Below are 16,610 nucleotides of genomic sequence, written 5' to 3' on the forward strand. Positions count from 1 at the left end.
GTTCACCAACCAAACATTATAATAGGAATTGAAAGGGAATTCAATCCATCCACGGTACTAATCCCGTACCCACCAAACCCCTTCTTACTCGACTCCATACAGAATGCCCTATCTATGGAAATAAAAACCCCATACACAAAGACCAAATTCATATGCTCGACATCAAGCCATACCCAACACCGAACCCAAAGTTGAATTTTGTCTAAATGAAGGTTCCCAACCTGGGATATTCTAGTCAACAGGACCGGACTGACCTAGAAACTGACCAACAGGGCTCTTCGACCTTTGCCCCTCTACCACTAGAGGGTATATCTGGAGTTCTTTGAACCCCTGGCTCGACTACGAGCTCTCTCTATGCCGAGGTAATCTAGAACCAAACCCAATTCTCCACAGACCCAATCCCCTGTCAACTCTTTCAAACCCTCGTGAGGGGAGTTTCTACATTCACAACTCTTTACCACCCCGGTCATGCACGCATCCATGCAAGACAAACATATCCCATACTCTACGAACACCAAGACGAATAGGAAAATGGACACAGACCCAACCATGAACCCAGTGAGGCCATGCCTCTGGCACTAGCAATGTCCGTCACCCCATATCCCACACATACAAATCACCAACCAGAGGTCGAATTGACTGCTCCATGCTACCAAAATTTGCCGAGTTAAGACCGAAAAGATATGAGTGAGCACTGCCAAAACCTAAAGACGATGACGACCTTTGGCTGCCCGAAATCCCCCTCACACACTAGATCCACAGGAGCGCAAGTGCCTAGGCTACCTTACTCAAGAAGCCGAACCGATTGTTTCCCACTCAAAGTGTCCTTAAAGCTCTTCTGCCTTTGGGCATTAAATACCGCATGCATACCATCACCATTCCAATTGTTGCATGCATGTGGAGGGTGTTCGGGATGATCTTGAGGATACTCATTAATCTCTGGGCCAGGACAAGCCCACTGGGGCTAGCTCGCACCCCAATTGGGGAGGTTACTCTTGGTTTTTGGATTTATTTGAATAGTAGAAAAAATTCATTCATGAACACATGTGTTTGAAAAATGCAATTCAAATACTAATTTGCATAAAAAAATAAAGTTTCAATATGCATAAATTAGTGTTATATATATATATATATATATATATATATATATATATATATAGATAGATAGATAAGTTATTTGACAAGAACACACACATACCTATTAAGATGTGCAAAAAATTGCAAGGACAAACATTTAATTTAATGGAAAATTTACAGATTTTATAACACTAATATTTTTTGAGAAACAAAATATCATTAGGACAACAACGTAATTCTCCACAAATTGTCTTTGTACTCCAAATCAAAATTCTCAAAGCTTATATGAATTTTGAGGGCTTCAATTTCATAAAACAGTAAAATTTTGAAATTTCATCACCTAATTTGGCACAAAATTGTAAATCATCTTAATGGATTCACCCAACTGCATACTAGGAGATATTTAGTTATAACCATTAACTATGTCACAGATATTTGGTGTGGTCGATTTCATGGGTAGAAAGATATTTTAGTAATAACTTGTAACATACATCTATGTATCTATTTCTAGTCTATTTAATAGATTTTTGGTTATTTTTGGTTATTTTTTGGATTGGATTGCCAAAAATTTAATAGATATTTTTTACAATTTTAATTTTGATTTATGTAATTCACAAAAATTAAATTTCTTATATCTTATAAGATATAATGCCCAACAAAATGCACACCAACACTACATAAATATTCTTGTTATATGTAAGGTTGTAAAAGCTATAGTTTGTCAAACCTTGGAAGTTTTTAACAAGTGTTTAACCAAAAGGGTTGATCTTAGGTATTGATTGAGGAAAAATGATGGACCTAAACCATCCACAGAGACTGCTAATTTTTTTTTTTTTTTTTTTTTAATTGCTACAGGTTCATCAAATGTCTGATGAACCTTCCGATAAACATTTGTTAGATATCTGAAATAGACTTATGATTACTGGAAACGTCCAACTGTCAAACGAAATTTGTGGTTGTGTATGGAAAGTTAGTTAAAGGATATCCACCATCATCGGTTGCCTGACACCAACTTTTGTTGGTCTTACGACGTCATGGGTAGAAAGATATTCTAGTAATAGCTTGTAACATACATCTATGTATCTATTTCTTGTCTATTTAATAGACGTTTTGGTTATTTTTTTGGGTATTTTTTGGATTCCCAAAAATTTAATAGATATTTTTTATAATTTTAATTTTGAATTATGTAACTCACAAAATTTAAATGTCTTATATCTTATAAGATATAATTCCCAACAAAGTGCACAACGACACTACATAAATATTCTTGTTATATGTAAGGTTGTAAAAGCTATAGTTGGTCAAACCTAAAAAGTTTTCACCAAGTGTTTAATCAAAAGGGTTGATCTTAGGTATTGATGGAGGAAAAATGATGGACCTAAACCATCCACAGAGACTGCTATTTTTCTTTAATAGCTACGGGTTCATTGAATATTCGATGAACCTTCCGACAAACATTTGTCAAATATCTGACGTAGACTTACTATTACTGGAAATGTCCAAATGTCGAACGAAAATTGCGGTGGGTATGGAAAGTTCGTTAAAGGATATCCACCATCATCAGTTGACTGACACCAACTTTTGTTGGTCTTACGACACCACGAAACCATCCCTCGATCGATATTGCGACAATTATTGGTTTCAGAACTCCAATGAGCGCTTGTGTTAAGAAACATCTTTTGTCTTCGACGACATGTGTCCATAACTATTGTCGGAATTCTGATGATTGTAAAATGTTGATTGTATGAATGTACCTGAAATGACGTTTAGTGAGACCTCATTTTGTCATTATAGCGAGACAACTTCGTCCAAAGAACAAAAAAATGATCGTCAAAAAATGGCTCAATTTTTAGTAGTCAATAGTCCTCATCTTTGGGTTGAAATGATTGGCACACAAATAAACTACTTTTTGAAGTCAAATAATTCAAGAACGCATGCAACATTCACGAGCCCCGTGGTCCAAATTTGGTTGTTTTGCCTCTCTTCAAGGACCAAATTCAAATACCAATTATATGTTTTGGACCAGAGGAAGTTGTCATTGAGACAAACAAGTGAATTAATTACATCTCCACAAAATGCCTCCTTTATTTAGTGACCATCTATTCAATGTGCTTACCCATGTGTGGAATGAGTAAAGTTTTAATGGAGCTTAACTATTAAATCATTGTTCTTTGGTACAATTAATATGATTCTTTGTCTTACATACCACTCTGGTTGATCCATGTGATGCAATAATAGAAAGTTAATGCTCATGGTCACTCCCTTCATGAAATGATGGGGAGTAATTCGTGTAGTACAATATCCAACGCCTAAAGAGCTAATGACATTATACCACATCAAGTGCTTCCTTTACCTTGAGGATCAAACTTCTTTAAATGGGCTCTTAATTAACCTTGATATGAGCAAATGGAAGTGTCACTGAAAGGACCTAAAATAAAGCCATTGAAGTGGCCTCTTAACGTGTGACGTATGGATCTATCTAACTATCATGCATGAAAATCATGTATGTAGAGGAATGGGTGTGTGAAAGGCTACGATGTGTCAGAGTGAAGATGTGCCGAAGTGAGACGTGTAGAAGTCTAGTGTGTGGGAAAAGTAAGCTGTGCGGGGCAACTTATGGATGAGAATATTCCACACACCAGAATTTTGATAAAGTGATGAGTTCAAAGATGATGTATGTGAAGGAAAGTCGGTACAGAGAAATAGCTTGTGCGTGTTTCGGCCGCATAGACTCATGAGAAAATGACTGAGTATGGAGGTCGGTTATAATGCTTAACATTTAAATAACAAGACCGCATTTAGTTTATTTCCAATTTATTCGAGTGTTCCAAACTCCCTCGAGTTGACTAAGTTTACAATCCAATGTGCAAACACAAGCCACATGCATTTTTCATTACAATCCGCAGATACTGAAGTGCATTTTCTATCAAATTACTCTTGTTAATCCAGATACAACCTGCAACCATATTTTAAGGTAGAAACCTAATGCAAATAAACAAAAATAAATTCCAAATAAATAATAATATGGAAAGAGAAACAGATAAGGAGTTTATTTGCATGAATAGCAATTTGGTTCATTACCACAGGCAGTCGCAAATTAAATCCAATTCATATTAAGACCAGTGATAAGTAGATGAATAGTTGCCAATTAAATGGAGTCACAAGGGAGCATTATATTTTTAAAATGAAAAATAGTAAGTATTATTGAAAAAAATATATCGCATCTCCACTATTCTGGTTCATTAACAGCTAACCGTGTCGCAACGTTCTGTCCAGTGCACCCATACTTCGTGTGATAATCCATCGTGCCTCCAAACATAAAATTTGGACTTAATGACAAGTAGTTAGTTTGCTTTTGCATGTCAGGATTTTGTCCCCATATGCTTTTTTTTGGGTACCCATATGCTTTTTTTTGTTAGTGAGTTGGCTTGCTATTGCAGGTTAGAATTTTGTCCCCATCAGACTGCGATACGTTTTGTGATTAGTCGTCCAGACCAGTTCTGGAATTTCAAATCCTTTTTGCCTGTAAGATAAAAATTTCATCATATTTTTATATTTTTCATGTTTTTTCTAGGATGCGGGTGCTCAACAAGGACAATGAGGTGGAGGCCGAACGGAACGACATGTAGCCAAATCACATGGCCCTCCGTAATCTGGTACATTGGTCTAAAACTGGCATTAACAATAGTGATAAATGGCATTTAAGGGGGCGCCATCTCCAACCTGTCTGCAACCACCCACTTCGGCTCTACGCAAAAATGAATTCTGGTGGAAATCTTACCACTGCACCTGTCCAACATCCTCTGCCTCTGCCCTCAAGCTGCTGCAGCACCCAGCTCTCGCAGTACCATCAGGAGACGCTGCCACCTCCTCTGTTGCATTGATTTAGGCATGGGAATTCACTTCACTTAGGGCCTGGCTTGACATTTCGTCTTTCACTCGGCCTCTGCCGCTAGTCCCTCCTCTGAGCTGCTCGTAAATTCTACTGAGCCTCTGCATCACTCTGAGCCTAATCCCGGAAGAAATTATAAAACTTTTGGAGCCAACATGCCAAGAACGCATCATCGTATGCGCAGTGGCAGAGGCAGAAGCAGAGGAAGCTTGACTCGTCCCCATCATTCCCCGGTTTCTGATTCCACTTCCTCTCTGGCCCAGCAGACTACAGGGTGCTACCCAAACACCCGTAGTGGAAGAGGTTGCTTTCAACCTCACCACCTCCATTCGACGCCCCCTGCCTCGCCTTCCAACGGCATTCGTTCCAATTCTGCTTCGCCTCCCAAAGGCACTCCTTCCAATCCACAACAACATCTCTAGTCTCCCCAATTCACCTTTCATTCATCCATGAACAGGCCCATCATCACTGCCACTATCTCCATAATCTTTCACGAGACGGAGCAAGCAATTGAGGGACAGGCCACTGAAGGTGGTGGGCGCACCAGAGCAATTGAGGAGCAGGCCACTGAAGGTGGTGGCCATAGCAGAGCAGAACTAGCCATGGCTCAAATGAGCACCCACGGAGCAGGGACGAGGCAAATTAGGATGGAGATGGAACAAACGGGGAAGGAGGTGGACCAAGACCAACATGAAGAAGAAGACGTGGGTCCTTACCACTGTTTCATTGAGCAGGAACCACTGATGCAACAGGCAGACAACACGGAGGCTTCAAAACAGGCAGGTGTCGACATGGAGGATTACAGGTGCTTCATCATGGAGGAACACCCGTCATTTCCACTTCACTCATAGTCTGCCACATTGCTTGCCACGTGTTCGCCACATAGCTTGCCACGTGTTAGCCACACAGCCTACCACGTGTCTGCTATTCTCAGGTTTTTTGGGAATTTTTCTTTCTAGTTTCTTTAATGAGGGTTTTGAAAAAACTGATGGTTTTAGGTTCCTTGGTTGGTTTCTGTTTCACCTTAAAAAATTGATAAAAAACTGTGAGCAATCGTTGGTTTCCCCTGCGTGGGCAGCAAGTCAAACTTTGCAATCGTTTTTTGATTCGGACTGGTTTCCCATTCTGGGCAGTCCAGACTCTATTTCTGCTATTTTTGCCGATACTCAGGTATGGATATGCACAGGCTAAGGCCTCAGTGTACAATATTTTTCAGTAATAGAATTAGCCTAACTTAGAAAATATATATATATATTTCATGCTTTTCATTTTACGTTGTACTCAAAATTGTGAATGTCAAGTTCCATTTGTCTACAATTTTTTTTTCTACTACTTTTGCATCTTGATTTTCATTAATCTCACTCCCAAAATGGTGCTTTATTTTTTTCATAAATTAACATGGGTTTCAAGATATTATTCATATCTTAACATTGGATTTATATTTTATTCAAAAAGAAAAGATTATATTCGGTTGATGCTTAATAATTTCATGAAGGAGAAGAAGCTAATCCCTATCCACCTTGTATACCTTAGTACACTTTTGTAGCCTCTTTGGGAAATGATGGTTGTCAGACTACATCTTAAAATTCCATCCGTGTGACACAAGAAGACTCTCATCTTAACAAAAGCCTTGCCAAATTCTACATGCTAGATAGCAATTACTAGGAAAATGTGTATTTTGATTGTTCAAAATTGCAAATGTGTATTTTGATTGTTCACAATTGAAAAGTACAATATATGAGGAAAAAAATCTAAGGGATGGGTGCAAAATTTAAAGTGGAATGAATTAAAGGTCAACAACCACCACTCCATAAAATTGAGATACTCATAATAACAACTCTTCTTTTACAAAAAGAAATATAAATTAGGAATAAAACACTCATCTATCTTATACTACATGAAAACATTCACAGCGTAATGGAGATTATAACTCATCTCTTTATAATATTTTTATGAACACTTTTTCATATTCTATCAACATAATTTTTTATTGTATCCAAAAGGGCAGGATTTCTATCCACATCTACAATCACCATAGTTCATTCCTTGACGGATGAAGAGCTGAATGTGAAAATAACCTTTTTTTACAGCGCAATTTTTGTATTGTATCCAAAAACACAGGATTTGTATCCAATGCTACAATCACCATAGTTCATTGCTAGGACTAAATGTGGAAATAACCCTATTTTATGGGCATGCTACAATCACCATAGTTCATTGCTAGGACTAAATGCGGAAATAACCCTTTTTTATGGGGCTCCCAATAGACTCCTTTATGGTGGAACCCTAACCCTTATTTGAAATTCCCGACCGTCTCTCATCTTAATAAAACATTGTATTTTTATGAAAAGTTATATTATTAATTAAAAAAGATAAAATCAATCTCACTAAATTAAAGAAAACAAAATAAATATTTGAAATTTCTTTTATATTTATTATAATGAATCAACTTTTTATTTATTTATTTTCCAAACTGTGATTAAGCAATATCACAATTTTTTCCATTGAAATATATTATTATCACTACAAAATATGTTATTATCATTACAATCTAATATTTAAACTATGAATATATAATATTCTTAGTCTCTATTCATTTCAAAGTTTTCTCATATTTAAGCATTCTAAACTTACTATTTCTTTAATAAAACAAGCATCCATTAGGTTAGAAAGTTAGTATTAGAATCATTATGTTCGTTGAGATTCTGAAAAGTCAACCATGATAGTCTACGAGGCAGGTCATTGATGATATTTTCATTGCCATCTATTCCTTGTTATACATTTATTGGAGTATAATAATGATTTGGAAAGGCAGAGTTTTCGTAACCTAGAAAGGTGATGATAATTTTCTCCCTAATAATTTATAATGAAAAATTATACATACATTTTCCATTTTTGAAATATATAGATTAAAAGAAACAACTGGTTTGGTGAAACTCTTCATTCGTCAATTAGCAAAGCCCAATAATAATTGCAATTCAGTGACTGACTGAGTTCACGTTGCAGATTGTTCTTATGTTTAAGATACTCTCTCAAAAAGACTACAACAAATCCAAATATAAACACAAACTATTATTCATTTTACTCTGTACAATATCAACAAAACCACGTAGAATCCACTCACCTGATTGTAATAGAAAAAGGTTATTAATTTACACGGTTTAGATTCATTTTCTCAACACAAGTTTCCCTAATTTATGTATTGATTTCATGCTCAGAATATTACATTACAGTCAAAGATAAAACCATGCTAAATACAATTACTACAACCTAAAGAGTTTTGGATCACTTTGTGGCATGTAGAAATATTGTAGGGATCCTTTCAATGAGTTGAGAATAAAATAATAAACCAAGTGGACCTTTTAACAAACTCCAGACTTCAGAAAATCACAACCATGCTAAATACAATTACCACAACCTAAAGAGTTGTGGATCACTTTGTGGCATGCAGCAATATTGTAGGGATCATTTCAATGAGTTGAGAATAAACTAATAAACCAAGTGGACCTTTTAACAAACTCCAGACTTCAAAAAAGCACCCATGGTTTTATAGACAAGGCTTGCGAAGCATTGGGTGAGAGAACCCTATTCTCTAAAAACCACCCAAATGTTTTTAATCGGTGTTTCTGTACATTGCTGCTATTCATAGAAAATGGGTGTGATTTCGTTGAAGATCTCCCTAGGGTTAAGGACCGATACATAAATCTTTCACTCAGCACTACCTCAAAGTATTACATTGTCTCACAATACTGAACATGTTCTGAGGTTCTAGGTTGTTGTAGAGATGTGATCGCAAGTCTATATTATATATTTCTGATCAGGAAGGATTCTGGTGAGGTAGTGAGGTAATAAAATTTATACATCATTATAAAGTTTCTCATGCAATAATCAAACACTCAAATTAAACTCTACTTAGAAAACAATTTAGTGTTATCATCCGACCTGAGAAACTTATCGAATTGTTTTTTACAGAGCTAATTGAAATGGCGAGTTTGGTCACTGGCGAATAAATTAACCATGTTGAGCATCCATACCTATTCTCAAATTACAACATGAGATCTTCAATCTGCTAGGGAGCACCAGAGCTGCATGTCCAAAAAGAAACATCCAAGCCAATCAGACTACAAGGATTTCGCTTATGTGAGATTACAACGACAACTTGCAAGAATAAGCCTTTGGGTAATGGCCACGGCAAGGATGAAAGTGTATTACCTCAGTGATGACACATGAACATGCCCATTGTCTATTTCTTCTTCACCTGTAATTGTACTTCCTCCATTCTAATGGATGGATCATGGAACAAAGCCACCATTGCGTTTTCTTGTGCAATCACGCAGATAGCTTCAAATTCATGCAAGTTTTTCATAGATAGTTGACACTAATCCAGCTGTCAATGTCCTGGATAGTGAACATTTTGGTGAAAATGACAGTGAGCTTGTTGGCACGCAGTCCTTGGCACCTAGGTGACGAATAGATAAGATTGAAATTTTCTCGTCTCATCAAATTAGGTTTAGTGTGGCGTCAAAGCAAACTTTAAAGCTGCATTCATCTCCAACTCTCCACTGAGTAAAAACCAGTAGAAAATGGTAATGGTAGCTCTAGATTAAATTTACACATATCATTCATTTGGGCAAAGCTACAGATCGTAGCTGAGAGAGTTACTCCCATTAGGTACTAGCATATGGTAGATGAGAGAGTTACTACTATTACGTACTAGGCTAGTAGGTAGTCAGAGGCTGGAGCATGGAGCATTTAAATAGCATTAAATTCTCTTGTGTACTGGTACCAAGCCCGGACTCCCATGAAATATAGGTATCATAGTTTTTGACGGTGTAACTTTGAAATTAGACATCAAAACGACGGGTTGTAGGTGTATAGGACACGTCAAACTTGATCTGGAAAAAATTTTAGTCACCGTCAAATACATCCCTCATCTGTGTTTATTCATATTATTATTTAGATGTTAATTTTTAATTAACTAATTTAGCTCTATTTAATTTCACATTTAATATTAGTTGAGAGATCGATTTTTTTGAGGTGTAATTTTTTTTATAGTGCAAAATACAATGTTCTAATTTTTGTACATTTTTTTATTTTTAATTTCATTACATGAAATTATACATACATAATTTATTAGTTTTTATTAACCAATTTAGATCTATTTAATTTCACATTTAATATTAGTTGAGAGATCAATTTTTTTGAGGTGTAATTTTTTTATAGTGCAAAATACAATGTTCTAATTTTTGTACATTTTTTAACTTTTAATTTTATTACATGAAATTATACATACATAATTTATTAGTTTTTACTTTTTATTATAACTTACATTACTTTCTCTATTTAAAGAATAGTTTATTTTTATTTAAAGAGGGCATATGTCAACTCTATATTGAACATGAACACAGTTACACATTGCAACCATATTGAGTTGTAGAATAAACCTAGGCTAAAAAATTATGATAAATAGATTTATATACAGAAAAAATAGAATTTTTTGGGACTATTTCTATATAGTTTATAGATTTTTTAAGGTATTTTAAAACTATTTCTATATACTTTATAAATTTTAAAATATTTTATATAATGAGCAGATTTTGAAACATAATTCACATAATTATTTGAACGAGCTAAATATCAAATTTCCAAAATATTTTAAAATTTACAAATAAAGCTGTTCTTATTTTTTTTATATAAAATTTATTTCAACAAATAAAGATGTTCTTAATTTTTTTATATAAAATTTATTTCTTTGAAATAGATTTATCCTACGGATTGGATCGTAGAAGGAAATATTCACTCTTCATCACCTAGTTCAATGAGCTTTGATCAAAAAACAATTGTGAATTAGCCAATCTCTCGTAAAAGAATCAAGACTTTGTTTCTATTTGTTTTGTCTAAATGGCATTGGATAGTCAGAAGGGAAGCATTGTTTATTTTGTATTTAATTACATCTGGTGTGATAATAAAAAGTCCAAAAGATCTTGAACTTCTGCTATGCCGATTCGAGCCACCATTCTTAGTGATGGTAGGTTCACGCAATGAGACGGGATAACAAAGTCAAAGTTTGATTTTACTACTGCCTGAACCTACAAAGTCAGTGGCATTCTAGCTTTTTGATATTCTAAATGCACTCATTAATTTAGATACCGATTTAAATGAAACTATGGAGAGCGTAGGGGTCATTTATACAAAGAACAAAGTGAATCTGTAGCAACACAGGTCCTGTCAACTCAAACATCATGCAGATTTTATTAGTCCCTGCCATCTGGCATCCGGCAGGGACTATAGTAATCGTTCTGTGCCGACTTAGCATTAGTTTCTTGCTTTCGTTGTCTGTTATACGACGCTTATACTAAAGTCTGGAATTCCGCTGTGAGGTGTTCTCTGCACATAACCAAAGTCGGATTCGCCGCTTAACCTTTCTCATCTTATTTGGCCTCTTCTCGAGGCGGAAGAGGCCCGACCATGGCTTAAATTGGTTTTACGCCTGCTGCATTTTGGCTAACTGTCAACGGGTTTGTTTTAATGTTAACATTAGTTTGAAATGTTAAATGTTTGAGATTGGCAGGTAGTTACAAGTAACATATCATAAGTTCATTAGCAATCGTAGGTAATTACAAGTGTGTTTGCATGTGTTACAGGTGGATGATGCAGCGCAGCTGTGCTTTGCTTTGTTACGGTAACAATTGCCCTTTTCCTTGCTTCACTCCGGTCATTCGTGCCTCTGCTGCAAGGAGGTCTCCGCTCATCCACTAGTTGCAGCCCTCTACGGTGACTCTTTCTCCATCTTTGGCCAGAGGAAGATTTGTCCTATATTAAATTTATGCCAGATTGTTCCTTCAGGCACTATGCAAGGTAATGCAGGTCGACATTTTATTTAGTTTTTGGTGAGACCTTACGTTTCCCAAATTCATTAACTAGCAACTTTGAATGTCTTGGTTGCAAACAGGGTTGTTGCGGCTCTCATGTCGTTCTTGGTGATGCCCAATATGACGCTAAGTGCCTCCTCTGAGGTATTGGTTTCGTCTTCCACCTGCTCTTTGTTTTCTTCAATTGCTGTTCCTGGACTTGCTCTCGCAACATTTTGAATTCTAATTTTCTGCAGAATGATCAATTTCCATTTATAAGTTTACATAATTGCTAAAAGCATCACTAAAGACAACATCTTAATTTTTTTGGGGTTACTGGTACTTACTGAATTTTACAGCTCCATTAGCATTGAATGCGGCTCCATCAGCTACTTCCGCATCCTCAAAAGTGACGTCAATGGTTGCTTCAATGAACTCCATTGCAATTCCTCGCATATTTGGGGTGATATCATTCTGTACAGTCTCCATGAAATTTGCCGAAGGCCTATTCTTCAACTGAAAGAAGTATCCATAAAAGTGTCAGTCGACAAATGCCCCTTTTCTTTTCTCAATTAGATCCAGCGAAAGCTAATTCTATTAATCCATTCTCACATGTACTTGAATCTATTGTCATTTTTGTCTACTAAATTGAATTGTTATCAAATATCAAATGGTGCAAGGAAATTCAAGACAAAAGAGATTATTATGATAACTTCCTACCTATTCTTAGAAAGGAAAAAAAAATCCATAAAAACTGGGATGTAGAGGAAGCTTGAGCTGCACTTCCACATTTCACAGTTAGTGCCCATATGGTAGACTGTATCTATCTGGTACTTGAAGCTATAGACATAGATTGAAAATCATGACCCAGACTCATCTCCCATAATCTGCTGGCAAAAGCTCACATCCTGATTTTACACTAACTAAAGGAATGCCCATCTATACCTGTGCATCAATCAATCCACTAAATCCTCAAAAATATCATTTACTTATCAAATAAAATACAAAAACCAGCTACTAAGGAAAAATTGTACAGTGTGCTATGTAGTTTGGAATTCTTGAGATAATTTGAAGCTCTGTCGAAGCTCATAGAAAAGAAAATTACATCTCATTTGTCAGATACTTGATTCCAGAACAGTGGCAACTCAAAAAAACTGAAAAACTAAACTGAAAGAGCCCATGGCTCTCACTGTACACTTCAATAAATGGGTCAGGATACCAGGTGCTACTGCATTCAAGTCTTCTGAGGTAAAAAACACCGAAAGAAATCAGCGGCGGACGAGATTCGAACCTAGACATCTCCATACTTGTGCCAACAGAGCAGCATAGTAACACAACGACGAATGATATAAAGCCTCGCGCGTTGTTCCTTCACAAGGCTCATACACCACCTGCTCAGGGACGATTTTCTTCCGTTATGCTTTGTGGTCGATGAGGATGAATTCTTTATGTAAGAAGAATCGGCCGAGGCCTTCTTGGGGGACTTCCATTTTTGGCCCCCTGCTACTGACAAGCAATCGGTAGCAGCAGCATGAAAATTTATGACATCTCCTAAAACTGTGCGCCTTTTAGGCTGAGAATTGTTTGCAAATATTATCAGGGTTTGAAGGCATGAAATGCAGTTGGTGAAATTCCAGCTTACTAGTAATGGCGGTCACTGTAATTCCAGAGCGATTGCCTCTCAACTGAGCTATTCGAACGCAATAACACGTAATTGCGGTTACTCTAGCCTAGTTGGAAATGCGCCCTGCTACTGACACGTAAAATCCATGCAAAAGGTAATACTTGTGTGTTGGAGCGAACCCTTCGTACTCTAATACTTTTAGAGTCGTCGCATTTCCCGAGGTTTACGGTTCTCGCATTGCCTTAGGAGGGCACGGACTTATTTTATTGAATATAATGAACATGGACAGATCTTGTATACAGGAAGCATCGACTTATTCTCGTATAGATTCGTGTATATCGAGTGACACTTGGACAAGAAGATGGACAGATCTTCAGGTCACCTAGAAGCATCGAGTTATTTTTATTTCAAATTGTAATCGAGCTATTTCAAGTTACAATTTTGACAACAACTTTTCTTGTTAAAAGAATTGACCACAGGACACTTTCATGTATATTGGGTTACTTTTAAGATCTTATTGTATGCTGAACCATCGAGTTATTTTTATCTTAGATTATAAATTTTTCATATTAAAATGATTCAAAGCCAGTTATTTTTATCTTAAATTATAACACTAGTCCCCGATAACCGACTCTTGTATACTGGAAGAATGCTATGACGACAGGCATCGTCTTATTTTTATTAAGAGGATACATTTAAAAAGCTGAGTATCCTATTAATAGAAATTAAAACAAATATAGCTATGCGAAGTAATAACTTATATACATAGAAACCAATAAAAGGAATTCAAATGTTACATAAGCTTAGTGCTAGTTGGAGTGTTAATTTTAAGGATTGTTGGCAATAATTAATAGAAATTAAAACTATATACATAGAAATTAATAAAAGGAATTCAAATCTTACATAAACTTAGTGCTAGTTTACTCCACTAGATCTCCTGCATTTTTGTTGTAAGCTATTACAATTAGCATGAACTAAGAGCTTGTCAGGATAGCTATGACACATCAAGTATTATGTAGGCTGAACTTAGTGCAGGGACTCGCTGCTTCGCAGCCTCCCTTGTTTTTATTAAAATGCCTTGGAATTTTTATCAATTAATCCTTAGTACACAATTTTGTATAAATTATAACTTCTGATTAAAAAAAATTATATACCAGAAGTTTTGAAATATATGAGAACATTAACCATTACTCTAAGTGGAAGGATTTTGTAGGTCAAGACTCAAGAACTGTCCATCTTGAATATTATATGATTGTCCACCTTGTCTTCAGTATATTGATCTTATGGAATATTATATGATTGTTCACCTTGCATCCGGTATATTGATCATGAGTTATAGAACTAGGGTGGCTGCGGAGGAGCAAGTCGCAGCCCTCTGCTGAGATAGTGCTTTCCATTGAGTAATATTATGGAGCAAATAAGAAAAGAAGTAATTCTAAAGGTGAAAAGCAGAGATATTAGAAATCAGAAATCACGAGTTTCAGGAATTAGGCTATAGCTCTTTGTTCTGGAAAGTGATTTGAAATTTTATAGAGAGAAAAGAGCTTGAAATTCTTTTTCCTAGTTAATTTTTAACATACTTCTAAAGATTTGCTTTGCCATTCCAATTTTAACATACTTCTAAAGATTTGCTTTGCCATTCCAATATTGCAGTGTAAGACTTTATATATATATACATACAGTGTAAGACTTTACACATATATATAAACCACTAAAGAAAAGCTGCAATCGCACTAAATGGAGTTGACACTGTGCAGCGACCTTCCTAAGGTTGGGGTTTGTAAAGTGCTTGCCACCGATTATTTCGAAAAATGTCCCCATTACAAAATATAATTTAAAATATATAATTTATATTAAAATATAATATTCCAAAATAATCATGATTATTTTATATCTGCCTACAATGTTATTTATTTTGTTAACATAATATCTCGCAATTTGCATAAATTTATTTGTAAAAATATAATAATATCCTCCACCAAAATGTTGCATACAAGAAGTACCTTTAGAAATTTATACAATAATTACTAAACATATATCTTTATATTTTTATTGAATCACCAATACTCCTCTCAAGTAATATTTCGAGAGTAGTGTCTGTCTCTGAACCATTTCATTTTCAACAAATTTTCACGGAGTGACATGCTATTTAATTGACACATAATATATTACAATTGGCTATAATAATATTGTCCACTAAAATGTTGCATAAAATAGATGTTACGTCACTCAAAATATACTATAATATATACCATAATTATTAAAAATATATATTTATGTTTATAGGAGTTTCCTTATTGTAATGGGGGTATTTTAATGATTTTGCTAATTAACAATTTTAATTGGATGATGTAAATTGAAAGATATTAATATATTGTAGTTATCCTCACTACATCAACCAATGAAATTGAAAGTGATAATTTTCATGCACATCTAAACTAGTACAGCCACATTAAACATATTAATGTGGTTGATATAGTAGAATGCTTCATAAATATAACAAAAAAATTATTGCAACAGGAAGAATGCCTTACCAATGCACACATTTACCTGATTAACTATGTATAAAAAGATTATGGCTCAACTTTAACTTGAAAAAAAAAAGGAATTACACATCTTATGGTAAAATGGATCATTTTGCTAAATAAATTTTGGGTATATATTAATTTACCCATCTAATTAGAATATGAACTTATTAGAATTTGAATAATCTCAAATCTCTAAGAAATTGGTTGAGCGAATCTAATTTAACTAATTACACATCTTATTGTAAAATGGATAAGTTTGCTAAATAAAATTTACTTATATATTAATTTCCCCATATAATTAGAATATGAACATATTAGAATTGGAATGATCTCAAATCCCTAGGAAATTGGTGGGTAGAGAGTCACATGACACAAATTTTTTTTTTTTAATTTATTAAAAGTCAATGCAATCTAACAAACTTTGTGACACACTACAACCATTGATAAACATTAAGACTAAGCATATAGCATATGCTGAGCATATTCTCTTGAGAATTAATCTAGGCCGTTAATAAATAAATAAAATCAACAGATCCTCATCAATTTTAAGTTAAAATAAAAAGCCTTCCACAAACCATTATATTTAAATTTTGTTTAAAATAACTATTAATAAATAAGATTAAAAAATTATTATGCCT

This window comes from Pinus tabuliformis, chromosome 7, assembly GCF_031772625.1.
Source record: "Pinus tabuliformis cultivar Carrire ecotype Pingquan chromosome 7, CPIR1, whole genome shotgun sequence".
Classification (NCBI taxonomy): Eukaryota; Viridiplantae; Streptophyta; class Pinopsida; order Pinales; family Pinaceae; genus Pinus; species Pinus tabuliformis.